At 45.0% G+C, this 10,736-nt stretch overlaps 1 long non-coding RNA gene across 2 annotated transcripts; it reads right to left on the bottom strand.

The window, feature by feature from the left end:
• Nucleotides 1-3,028: 3,028 nt before the first annotated feature.
• Nucleotides 3,029-8,446, bottom strand: LOC142590500 (uncharacterized). 2 transcript variants are annotated; one of them, XR_012830167.1, is made up of 5 exons: nucleotides 7,976-8,446; nucleotides 6,596-6,761; nucleotides 5,799-5,882; nucleotides 5,430-5,553; nucleotides 3,029-4,192 (listed from the first exon to the last, which is right to left on the bottom strand). It is a non-coding gene; the product is annotated as an uncharacterized LOC142590500 (long non-coding RNA). The 2 variants fall into 2 exon arrangements; XR_012830168.1 differs by having other exon boundaries at nucleotides 5,803-5,882.
• Nucleotides 8,447-10,736: the final 2,290 nt, after the last annotated feature.

Below are 10,736 nucleotides of genomic sequence, written 5' to 3'. Positions count from 1 at the left end.
ACTGGGTGAGATGGGTCTTCACCACAAGAATCAGAAAAGGACGACGAAGCCGGGTTTCGTGATAAAAAATTGAAAAAAAATTGTATTTGCTTCACTGGTAGATGGTCGAAACTCTCATTCGAGTCTCGAGCGGTTTATTAATACGGGGGCCAGGACGCCCTTAAAAAACGTCTTGTGGTCTGGTGGTCGTCACTGTCTTCTTGGGGAAATGTGGAGGAAGTATTAGTGCTTTCGTCAGGTTCTGTTGTAGACGACCTCCTACCCTTCGGTTTGTCTTCTCTTCGTCCTTCTCTTTGTGTCAGCTCGGGGAATAAAAGAGGTGACGCTGTTTCGAAGAGGGCAAATATGTCGACATGGGGACGCCTGCGTGAACGTTTCTCACAATTGACAGGTCGATGTCCAGGCTTACCGTAACACCCTTTACTGGGATGAGGCAAATTATCTTGTCTGGTCAAGGTGGGCCTGAATATCTCTCAGACTTGAGAGGTCGATTGGAAGAAGTTGGACATTTTGATTTTTTGTAGTTTCTTTATTATGTCCTTTGCAAATTGGGAGAGCTTGCCTACTGGTTGACATTCTACTTTACCCCCCATTTAAACTGCTGCTTCTGAAGCCAGCCTAGTCACGGTTTCATTCATTACGTCTACGTCATCTTCATCTCGCTGTTCAAAGGCTGCATATTTGTTTGCAAGTAAGCCGTAATGGGTCTGCTTTTACCCTTACTGCGTCAAGATTGGCCTGTTTCTTGAACACTTTTGCTCTTTCTCTCTTTGAATTAAGGTGAATCCTAGCACTAACAGAACTACTATTTCTTCAATTTACCCTACTTAACACTTCTGCATCCTGCACTATGCTGGTATCGGCAAAGAGTATGAAATCAATTTCATTTCTTGTTTCACCGTTTGGCTTTACGAGAGCTACTTTTTTTCTTACGCTTCCTTGAAAAGGTGTTCATTATTTGTAATCTATCCCTTTCCGCTAATTCTACCAACATCTCTCCTCTGGTGTTCCTAGAATCGATGCCATAGTTAACAATTGCATGTTCACCAGCCTGCTTTTTTCCCACTTTTGCATTGTAGTCTCTCATTACTGCAGTATAGTGAGCTTGTACTTTTCTCATCGCTAAGTCAACATCGTTATAAAGCTGATCTACTTCATCATCATCAAGACGGGAGGATGGAGCGTAGGCTTGTACAAGTTTTAATATATACACCTTATTATGTTTTATTACGACTACTCCTACCCCCTCATTAATGATGTAGAATTCATCAATGTCGCCCTATTTGTCCTTATGGATTACGAATCCCACTCCGTACTGCCTATCCTCTGGAAGTCCTCTATAGCACATGACATGACCATTTGTCAGCACTGTCTATGTGTCACCAGTTCTAATGCCAATGATATTCCAAACATTGCCTGATAGTTGTTCAGAGTCTCGCTTTGGAAGCTTCACTCGAGAGAGTTGTGGTGTTACACGTTGCCAGGGCGAGTTTGCATTGGCGGCTTGTCCGGGTCCAGAGATCCTAGCACCTTCTGCTGAGTTGCAGGTCTGACCGCCGCCTTGGTCAGGTGCTCTACAGCCGCTGGGGACTGAGGGCCATTGGTTACTCGAATGAGTCATTTGGGAGGAAGTGGCCGAATGCTGCACAAGGGAGGCTAATTTCGGTTCTGATGAGGAGTCCCATGATGAGGGGTCGCCTAGTGCTATTTATATGAACTCCGGAAGAGCAGACGGATGACACGCACTGCCATGAACAGCAAGGAATGGGACAAGTTGTTTCTATTTTGGCTATGTTTAACGAAATGCAATAACAGAAAACAAAACAAAAATATGCGACATCCCGTGCACTGCGGGAATCGATGCAAACGAAGCTTTGTCTTCTGTTTTCGTTCATTGACGTTATTTGGCCGTCATATATTGACGCCATACGACAGTCGTGACGTGATGTGAAATGCTACCTTGCCTGCTCCACTTGTGTTTGTTGTTGCTCCTCTCGGCCATTTATGCGCGCCTCCGTTTTCTTGGCAATAACTGCACGCTTCGGCGCCATTCTGAGTTGTATCGTTGTAGCTCACAAAACTGCGTTCTCTCGCTCTCTCGCTTCCATCTTTAACATTCTCCCGATCTCCTGCCTCTACTGCCGTAGCTGTTGCAGTTGAGCACGGAGATAAGCGCAGGAGCTCCTGCACTGCTTTTGTGGAAGTGCACATGCCTAATTACGGCGTCTTTCCTTCGTGCCACACTCCTGTCATGTGTCATCACAATTGCGGAAAGGGCCTCGCGTTGCACGACATTCGTTTATGCGTCGGGCCTCGCGTGGCGCATGATCATTCTGAACCACGAGCACGCAGGCCCTCCGCATGGCTCACAGCTTGTGTTGCGATTTGACCACGTTATCCCTCACAATTTTCAGAACGAGAGCTCATAAACAGCTGTCATGAATCAAAACACCGACAGCGCATGCCTGTTATGTTTCTTTTTTGCGACATGGCCATGTCTCAACCACGACCCGATGAGGGCGGCATTAGCGGCGTGCGTCTCAGCCACGTCGTGGCCGGCGTTCGCGGTGTGTAAGAGCACAGCAGCAGCAGGAGTGGAAACGTCGAAGAAAGAGGCAAAGAAAGTCGCTTTAAAATTGGCGGCGTGGCTAGACAGTTCGCTACAGGGCTGTATTCGGCCTCCTGCAAACCTGCTATATTGGCCTTCTTGCACTGCTGCCAACCTTTTGATTGGCACACACCCGCCGACCGATATGATTGTTTTCTAGCACAGAACAGTTATATTGTGGATGTGTTCATGACTGCTTGCACCCTTTTCCGGGAGTAGGACGTTCGATCACAACAACAAGCGCGTGCACTAACGGCGGAGGGCTCCATGTGGCAAGCTTCGCCGGCGCATCTTTACCTATTGCGTTGTAGTACGTAAGGAAGAAAAGCTTTTCTTTCCTACGTGCACCGGTATCACGGAGATGAGTATCAATATATTTATGAATAATATATGAGGACGATACAGCACAATTTGGTGCTTTAACGCCTTTATTTCTTTGCGACGCTGCGCACGAACCCGTCACAAACAGCCGTTTTCATGGCGAGGCGCCCTAATAGCGCAGGCTCCGGAATACGGAAGGGTTAGCGCGCTAAAATCAGCTTCACTGTGCCAATATGTCCTTTACAAAGCATATGGCAAGATGACAAACATAATTATACATAACTTCCTAAATACAAACAGTAAATACACTGACTGCTATGCACACAGCTTCACACTGTGTTTAGACATTCATTGAATTAGGAAGAACAGTTTGGAATGAGATGAAGCTTCAAAACAAATGTAAGAAAACAAAGTTACAAGCCAACATTTCAAGTACAAAAACTGTAACAGGAAAGAGCCTTATGTTAAAGCAAGATATAACAATACTACTACTCTATGTTTAGAAATACAAGCCTAGGTCTTTCAACATCAAATTTATGAAGTAGTTGTACTTATTAAATGTAGTGGAATGCTTGTTGCTAATTATTTCGAAACTGAAACATTCCAGATATCATGCTCTGTTTCAAGTACAAGGTATCACTAGGCTTTAGGCATGGAGATCTCATAAGAATTGCTTAAATGCATCAGAAGCATAAAAAGAACAAAGAATACAAAAGCTACACTTCAGCGCATGCAGAAAATGTTTGTTCTGCTTCAGTATGCAAGCCACTTTTGTCCCTACAAAACTGACCCGGAGCTTGGGCGCTGTTCTCTAATAAAATGACACCTTAAAACAAATGTGGACGGACTTGAGCCATTACATATTTTTGCACTTAGACCGGCACAATACTTGCACATTGAGAAGATGTTCAAACCTTATTACGCTCACATGCAGGACGTCCGCCAACCTGTCACCAGTGCTCCCATCGAGTGAGGAGGGAAGCGCTGCGGACATCTTAACGAAGATGTGCCAGTTTTCTGACCTGGCAACGCTTGAAGTGCCGTCACTGTCAGGGGAAGAGTCACAAGCGCCAGCATCAACTTTGTCTTCGGCATCGCATGATTCTGTGGAGTCTTGGAACATTTTGGAATCTCTTGAAGCACTGGTACTTCAAGAAGTGCTGGTTCCAGAGGCTTCCGAGGCACACCACAGCAGGCTGCAGTCACAAGCATCGCTGGCTTGAGCAGGCAGTCACAAGCTGGACACGTTGGGAAGCATTGCTTCTGAAGCGAAAACGTCAAGAGGGAAGAAAAAGAAAAAGAAAGGTGAGAGTCAGTTAATATTGGAGGAATTAGGCAATGTTTTAAGTGCAATCAAAAGATACAAACCACTGAACGACCTCGAACTTTTGCTGTCTCTGCTCAAACACATGAGGGAGGTCAGTGAGGATAAGCATCTTGGTATGAAAATTATATTGATGCAAGTATAAAGTAATTAAAATAATAATGTTTTTATCTAGACATTTTGTATAATGGAGCCAAGAGGCAATAAAACAAAGGAAATCATTCAGGAATTTAATTACTTCATATTGAAATCGAGAAATAAGGAGGAAAATGAAATTGGATGAAAAGATAACTTCCCATTGATATTGATGGGAGACGAAGCCACAACGTTTGAATTATGCTTGCATGGCTTTACCAATAGAGCTGCAGCAATGGCTATCCCTCTGCAAACTTTCTTGAGCATATATGTACATGTACTAGATTTCGTTCTGGTAGTGTTAGCCAGTTCTACTTCTGCAACAGCACTCCCAAAGCCTAATATAGTACAGGTAAATATTCTAGGAAATGGATGGTGGAATGGCCTCCACTATAGGTCAATTTGTTTTGGGTTTAGCTCTCACCAGTGGCAAGATATATTTTGTCCACTTTCATTTCCCTTCTCCTTGTGACCTCGATACTAGAAATAAAACTACAGTTATTTTCCTCTATGCTTTACTACGTTTCCTTGTCTGTCGGTGTCATAGCAAAGCCGCTCAGTTCTTTTTTGTTCATTTTACATTGTGTTGTATTTGTATTGTTGTGCGTAATTATTTAACAATTTCATAAAATTGATATCTGTGGGCCTGGTTGGTTGGCCCATTTCTGCTGTAGAGAAGTATGAACATGTTTTAGCAACACACCTATGAGAGAGAAACAAACGCAGCACTGAGTTGCAACAAAGGTCTGTTGTTACAAGACAGGTGGTCATCGTTTTCATCTATCCTTACACATTGTACCTGTCTTGCAGCAATGAACCTTTTGAATTCACCTGTACATGTAGAGTTTGTGCATGCATCTACGGGTGTCTGTACATGCCTGTAAAGAAAAAGAAATGTTGTGGACATTCAACCAATCCCCATCAGAAATTTCGGTTATATGCTGCAAGCTGTACAGCATTGTCTCAGGGTGTTCTAGCACGGCAAGCATTTTTCAAATTGTTTTATTATTAGAAGAGAGAGCAGAGAGTGAAAAGTCTTACCACCACCTAACCAGGAGGTGAGGTACACTGCCAACATAGACAACCACAGGCCACATTTCTTGTTCTCTCTCTCTCTTTTTTTTTGCTGTTACGTGGCTCACTTCCAGAGTTGGTTTAGCATGTTCTGCATTGGATGTTTGAGGAAAGTCTTTGTACATAATCAGTGACATTGAAGGCAATGCGTAGATGAGGCATTTGTACATATGACCCATTTTCTCTGGCAGGAAGCAGGGCTACCTGACAGGAGCCTGAAGAGCATGTGAGCTTTAAAAATTCTTAAGCTTAAAACACATGTAAGAAATTTTTGCTGCTGTCATGCTGTGCCGCCATTTAGTACTTTGGAGACACGATTGTCACAATACAACTTACACACCATTGCAGAGTCTAGCCTTTTGAGTCCCCATACGGTGAGCAGCGGCAACATCTTTTATGTCTTGCCCGGATGCCTAGCAGCTGGAATGCAAATTGAAAAAAAAAATATAATACCCATGTCGCAATTGTTGTTTGCACATTAATTATGATGACATGACTTTTCTTGACAGTGATTTTCATGGCTGTGGGGGCACTTCATGGGTCACATACAACCAAAATTACCTTATGTAGGTTAGCTACCACCTTCATTTAATGCAACATGCGCAAGCATTCATGAGTGCATCTTTTACGGGTTGCGCAAGGTCAAAAGCGTTGAGGTAGCTTTTGTGTGATGCCACTCGATGGCAAAGTTTTTCGTATAATTTATCCAGAACTGCTACACTGGTGATGCAGTAAGTGCCACTGTGTCTCTGTGATCATCTGATAATTCTTTTTCAGGTATCTTTTTCACGCGCATTGTCAGTGGCTTCATTACTATTTCTCTTTTTTTGTGTCGGTGTCTTGTGTCCCGCCCTTTGTGTTTTTATGAGTTAATAAATATTTATTTGTATATAATGGACTATATTATGTATTAGTATGTTTTATTTATGCTCGTTCTTGTTGCTTGGTTCTTTCTTTTGTTTTTCTTCAGTGTTTTGTGACCCCTCCTTGCTTCGGCTGCCAAAAGGCGGCGGGCAATATTACGTAAATAAATAAAATAAAATAAATGATTCAATAAATGACGAAGAAACGGTGTTCTTTTGTATTCCTCCAATCGCACATTATTACTGCTAGGGCAACTATACTTTACAAACCTCAACGCTATAGCAAGTCGTTCTCCAGGCTCCAAGGGTTTCTCGATTTGTGGTGCTACCGCGTGAGGTCCTCAGCGGCAAAGCTTAATAGCTTGCCAAAGAGCTACGGCGTCATGCGACAGAACTTGTAGAAAAATCGGTGGTCATCGAGACGCATCCGTTGCATCTGTAAAAAAATTGCGCATTATTACTAGACAGAAGGCTCATGCCCTACCCACAAACACATGCAGGTATCAGGAGCTGTAAACTTTTCACTGACACACACGCATAGCCACTAGCCGTGATTAACTTTACCCTCTGCTTTGTTTATATGCTTGAATACAAACACTGTGTCGGCAAAACAGGAGAGCCAGCCAACGGAATATTAAACAAAAATCATGCGGCCACTGCCAAGAGACTTCCGAAAGCAGTCACACAGCATTTTAACATGCCAGGTCACAATTTAATTACTACACTTCATATTCTACAGTCACACTTCCGAGAGACAGAAAATATAGGAACTCGTATCACGTCTCCAAGCTTCATATATGACAACCAACGCGTATAAAAAGGTATTCCTGAAGCCATGTGTTATACTAGTGGCACAGACTTAACTAGCAGTCCTAACGTTTTTGAAGGGGTGTGCTAATACCGAATAGCACATTTAGAATTGAATATCGAATCAAATGAAGAAAGAAATAAGCTGGATATCGAATAAAATACCGAATATAGGAGAAAGTTTATTTTAAAACCTAATTCTTACAAATTTTGTGTGAGAGGGTGCTGCACAAGCTCTTTAGTGTTAATAATGAAGGGAGCTCCAAATTAGTATTCCAGCAGTGGTAACACGTCTGTTCTAGTATATGAAGGTCTGGAAAATACTTCTCTTGTTAACGGATTGTCTGTTGAATGGAACGAAGTGCTTCTTCGCCTCTGAAACTGCAGAATTAGTGACGGTTTTTTGGCCGGTATTATACACGGGTTAGACAGGCGGCTGTTGAAACGGCGTGAACTATCGTCACCGCGTATCCAATATACGATCTGCGTGCCTCCGGCGGCTAATTAGTCCGATCTTCGCCTATGCTTTGGAGCTTTCCGAAGTACACCCTGGTTTCGCCGCTCCTTCTGTTGACGTACGTCACGTTATCGTTTCCATCGGTTCTGCCGACCTGAACGATTCTTTTACCGACGACGTGGTGCCGTTCTGCGAACTGTAGCGTTCGCGCGCTACGAGTACTATCCCTGCATTACCATTTTAACCCTCTCACTTATGTCTCGTAGATGTGCGCAGTTAAAAACGCTGACAAGTAATTGCTGTCCCCACGAAGATAAGTCCTCACGTCCAAACACTGGCGCGTAGTTCTACCGCTGTAGATCATCGAAAGGAAAGAAGTTACTCACAGCCCGAAAGTCCTTCTTCTTTACGCCGTTAAAAGACGGGCCGGACCCACCAACATCGCTGCAGACGGTTTCTGCGCTCCCGCCGTCTTTGGAAGAGCAGCAGCAGGAAAAGCTTCTTTCTCATGTGGTACATTGCGGGCGGAGAACGCTCAAGCCGCGAACCCAACGGCAAAGGAAAAACACGACCGCGGTGTCGGGCGGGGTCGCGCGCAGTTGTCAACTGTAGTCGTGGAGAAGCAGACGCTATCGCGCGTTATGCTGGGGCCCTATAACGTAAAACTATTCCGATAGTTTTTATTCCGATCTCCTGACATCAAATTTGCGTAACCACCGACGCAAGCACCGGGCGGTCACCCGCAGGGTTGTCTCAACAGGCCAATCAAACGCTCTCCTCGTTCATAGGAGGTCACTTTTGTTTCCTTGGAAAACGAATAACATTGCCTACACTATAAACTTTGTAAACAGAGATGAAGTGCCTCAGACAGGCTAGCCAACGTTTCGATAGGAGGACCTATCTTCGTCAAAGGCGGCCTTTGACGAAGATAGGTCCTCCTATCGAAACGTTGGCCAGCCTGTCTGAGGCACTTCATCCCTGTTTACAAAGTTTATACCGCAGTGTGCTATTCCATCTGTCAGCCCCTTTCTTGTTTTTGGATTGCCTACACTAAGCGGCTTGTCATATCTAATTGACCGTCAAGAGGCGAGGAGAACGCTCAAGTGGAGAGGGACTCTATGGGGCAGAGCCAGTCCACTGAAAATCGATAACCGGATGAAGAGGGTGGTGCCAGTGTTTGTGATTGGTCCGCTTTCACTAATTTAGCTTGCGCTGGCTGGTCAAAAATCGCGGTGGCATGCAACGGAAGCTTAAAAATCACGCTAAGATGGATCCTAAGTAAAGAAGAGTTGGCCGAATGAGGTCGTAAACGTGCCGAAAGGGCTCGAAAACGTTACGCGGCCACGCAAGAAGCTTTATTACACGCATATAAACCCATGCCTTCTGGCAGGTGCGAGTAGCCAGCGCCTGAGCGATGGGCGGCAGCCATCTTTTATTCCTTTCGGAACGGTGCAGCCTGCGGCTATTCAGAAGAAAATTCAGTTTTGTTCGGCATATTAATGCATCTTCAATGCGTACACGTCACTTCAACGCGGTGAGTTTTCGCGGTTTTGTGACGTCGCATGATAGCCATATGAAGTGGGTGCGGCCCGAAAACTTTTGACCAAGAGCCGGGGGCTATAGGCGAAAAGGCGTCAAATCAGAAATAACTGTATTTTTCTTTTTTCGGTTACATCATGCATAATCAGTGTGAACGCATCATATCAGATTGGGAGCTATAGCGGTTCTTGTGACGTCGCGTGACAGACAGGTGAAGGAGAGGTGGTCAAACAAGTTTTTGACCAATCGCGGAAGGCTGATAGCAGAAATTGAATAGAAAAATTTGGAATAGTTTTAGGTTATAGCGCCCCTGATCACTGATGTATCTTTGCTTGTCATAAGGATGCGTAGATACAAACAGGGCGCATTTCTCAACTTAAGCACAATATACAAGCTGTAACATTGATAAATTAAATATAAAAGGCTATCCATAATGAGGTGAAGGATAAACTTTCCTCAAACCCAAAGACGAACGTTTCCACCATCGCTGGTCCGCTGGTGTGTCAGCCCTGTGCTACGCGCAGTGGAGCGTGCACGGGTGCGCATATCGTGTGGCTGGCCGCGCTTCCATTCGTCACCCGCACACGCACTCGGAGACGCGAATGCTTACGTGTACGCGCAGCGAGACGCGTATCACGTGCTACGTGTGGTTGGGCCTTCAGTGGTCCACGGTGTGCGCCTCAAGCCTCATAGAGCGCTGCTCTTAGGCGCCCGTTCTTGTGGCGAGCGTCGGCATCCGCGTTGTCCGCGACGTAAGCGAACGAACAAGCAAAGGACGAAAGAGCGAACGAGGAGCGCCGCGGGCGACTAAATACGCCAGGAGGAAAACCGACAGGAGGGTGTAGGGGAACCACGAGGCGGAAAGCGGAGGGCATGGCGATAGCGTGAGAAAAATGTGTGACGACGATGTCCATAGGTAGAGGGCGTGCTCTGGAAGGTCTGTCTGTGGCGGCTGCTGCGAGTCGCGCCCACGCGTCACCCACACGTTGGGTCACGGGATTTTCAAATTAGCAAGGCCCTCGCGTCAGACTTCGTTCGTTTGCCACGTGCCACACGAGACAGATTGTCTGTCCCAGCCAATATATCGCGAAATGAAAACACCTATATAGCGGCGCTCAAGTTTCGCATAACGGAGTACCGTAACCGTCGATAAATTGTTTTAGAGCGCAGCTGTAGGCGCCCGTTTCGAGTGTAGGCATCTCGTCGTGTGTTGTAACCAGGTTTCTCATAACAGCATGTTTTATAAAAATGGTGCACAATTATTAGAACAGGTTACATCGGACGTAGGTATCTACTTTAATTATAACTTGTCTTGGGGTAGCTTTATCAATTTTATTGGAAAGCATACTAACAAAACTCAGGGTTACATAAAAGGGAACTTCTCCAAGGCACCATGACCACTAAAACTGTTGCTATAAGAAGGAGTTAGGAGGCGTAAATATGAATATGCATCCTTTGTGTGTTCTCCAAGCCTCGAATATTCTATTAACAGGTTAGAATCAGTTCAAAATCGGAGCGTTCGGTTCCTTCTAAGGAATTATGTTCGTACATCCAGTGTGTCATCCATGAAGGTAGCCCTAGGTTTCCCATTGCTATCAATCAGGCAAA

This window comes from Dermacentor variabilis, chromosome 8, assembly GCF_050947875.1.
Source record: "Dermacentor variabilis isolate Ectoservices chromosome 8, ASM5094787v1, whole genome shotgun sequence".
NCBI classification, from domain to species: Eukaryota; Metazoa; Arthropoda; class Arachnida; order Ixodida; family Ixodidae; genus Dermacentor; species Dermacentor variabilis.
Note: the sequence above shows the minus strand (reverse complement) of the source record. Positions and strands in the feature narration are given on the sequence as shown.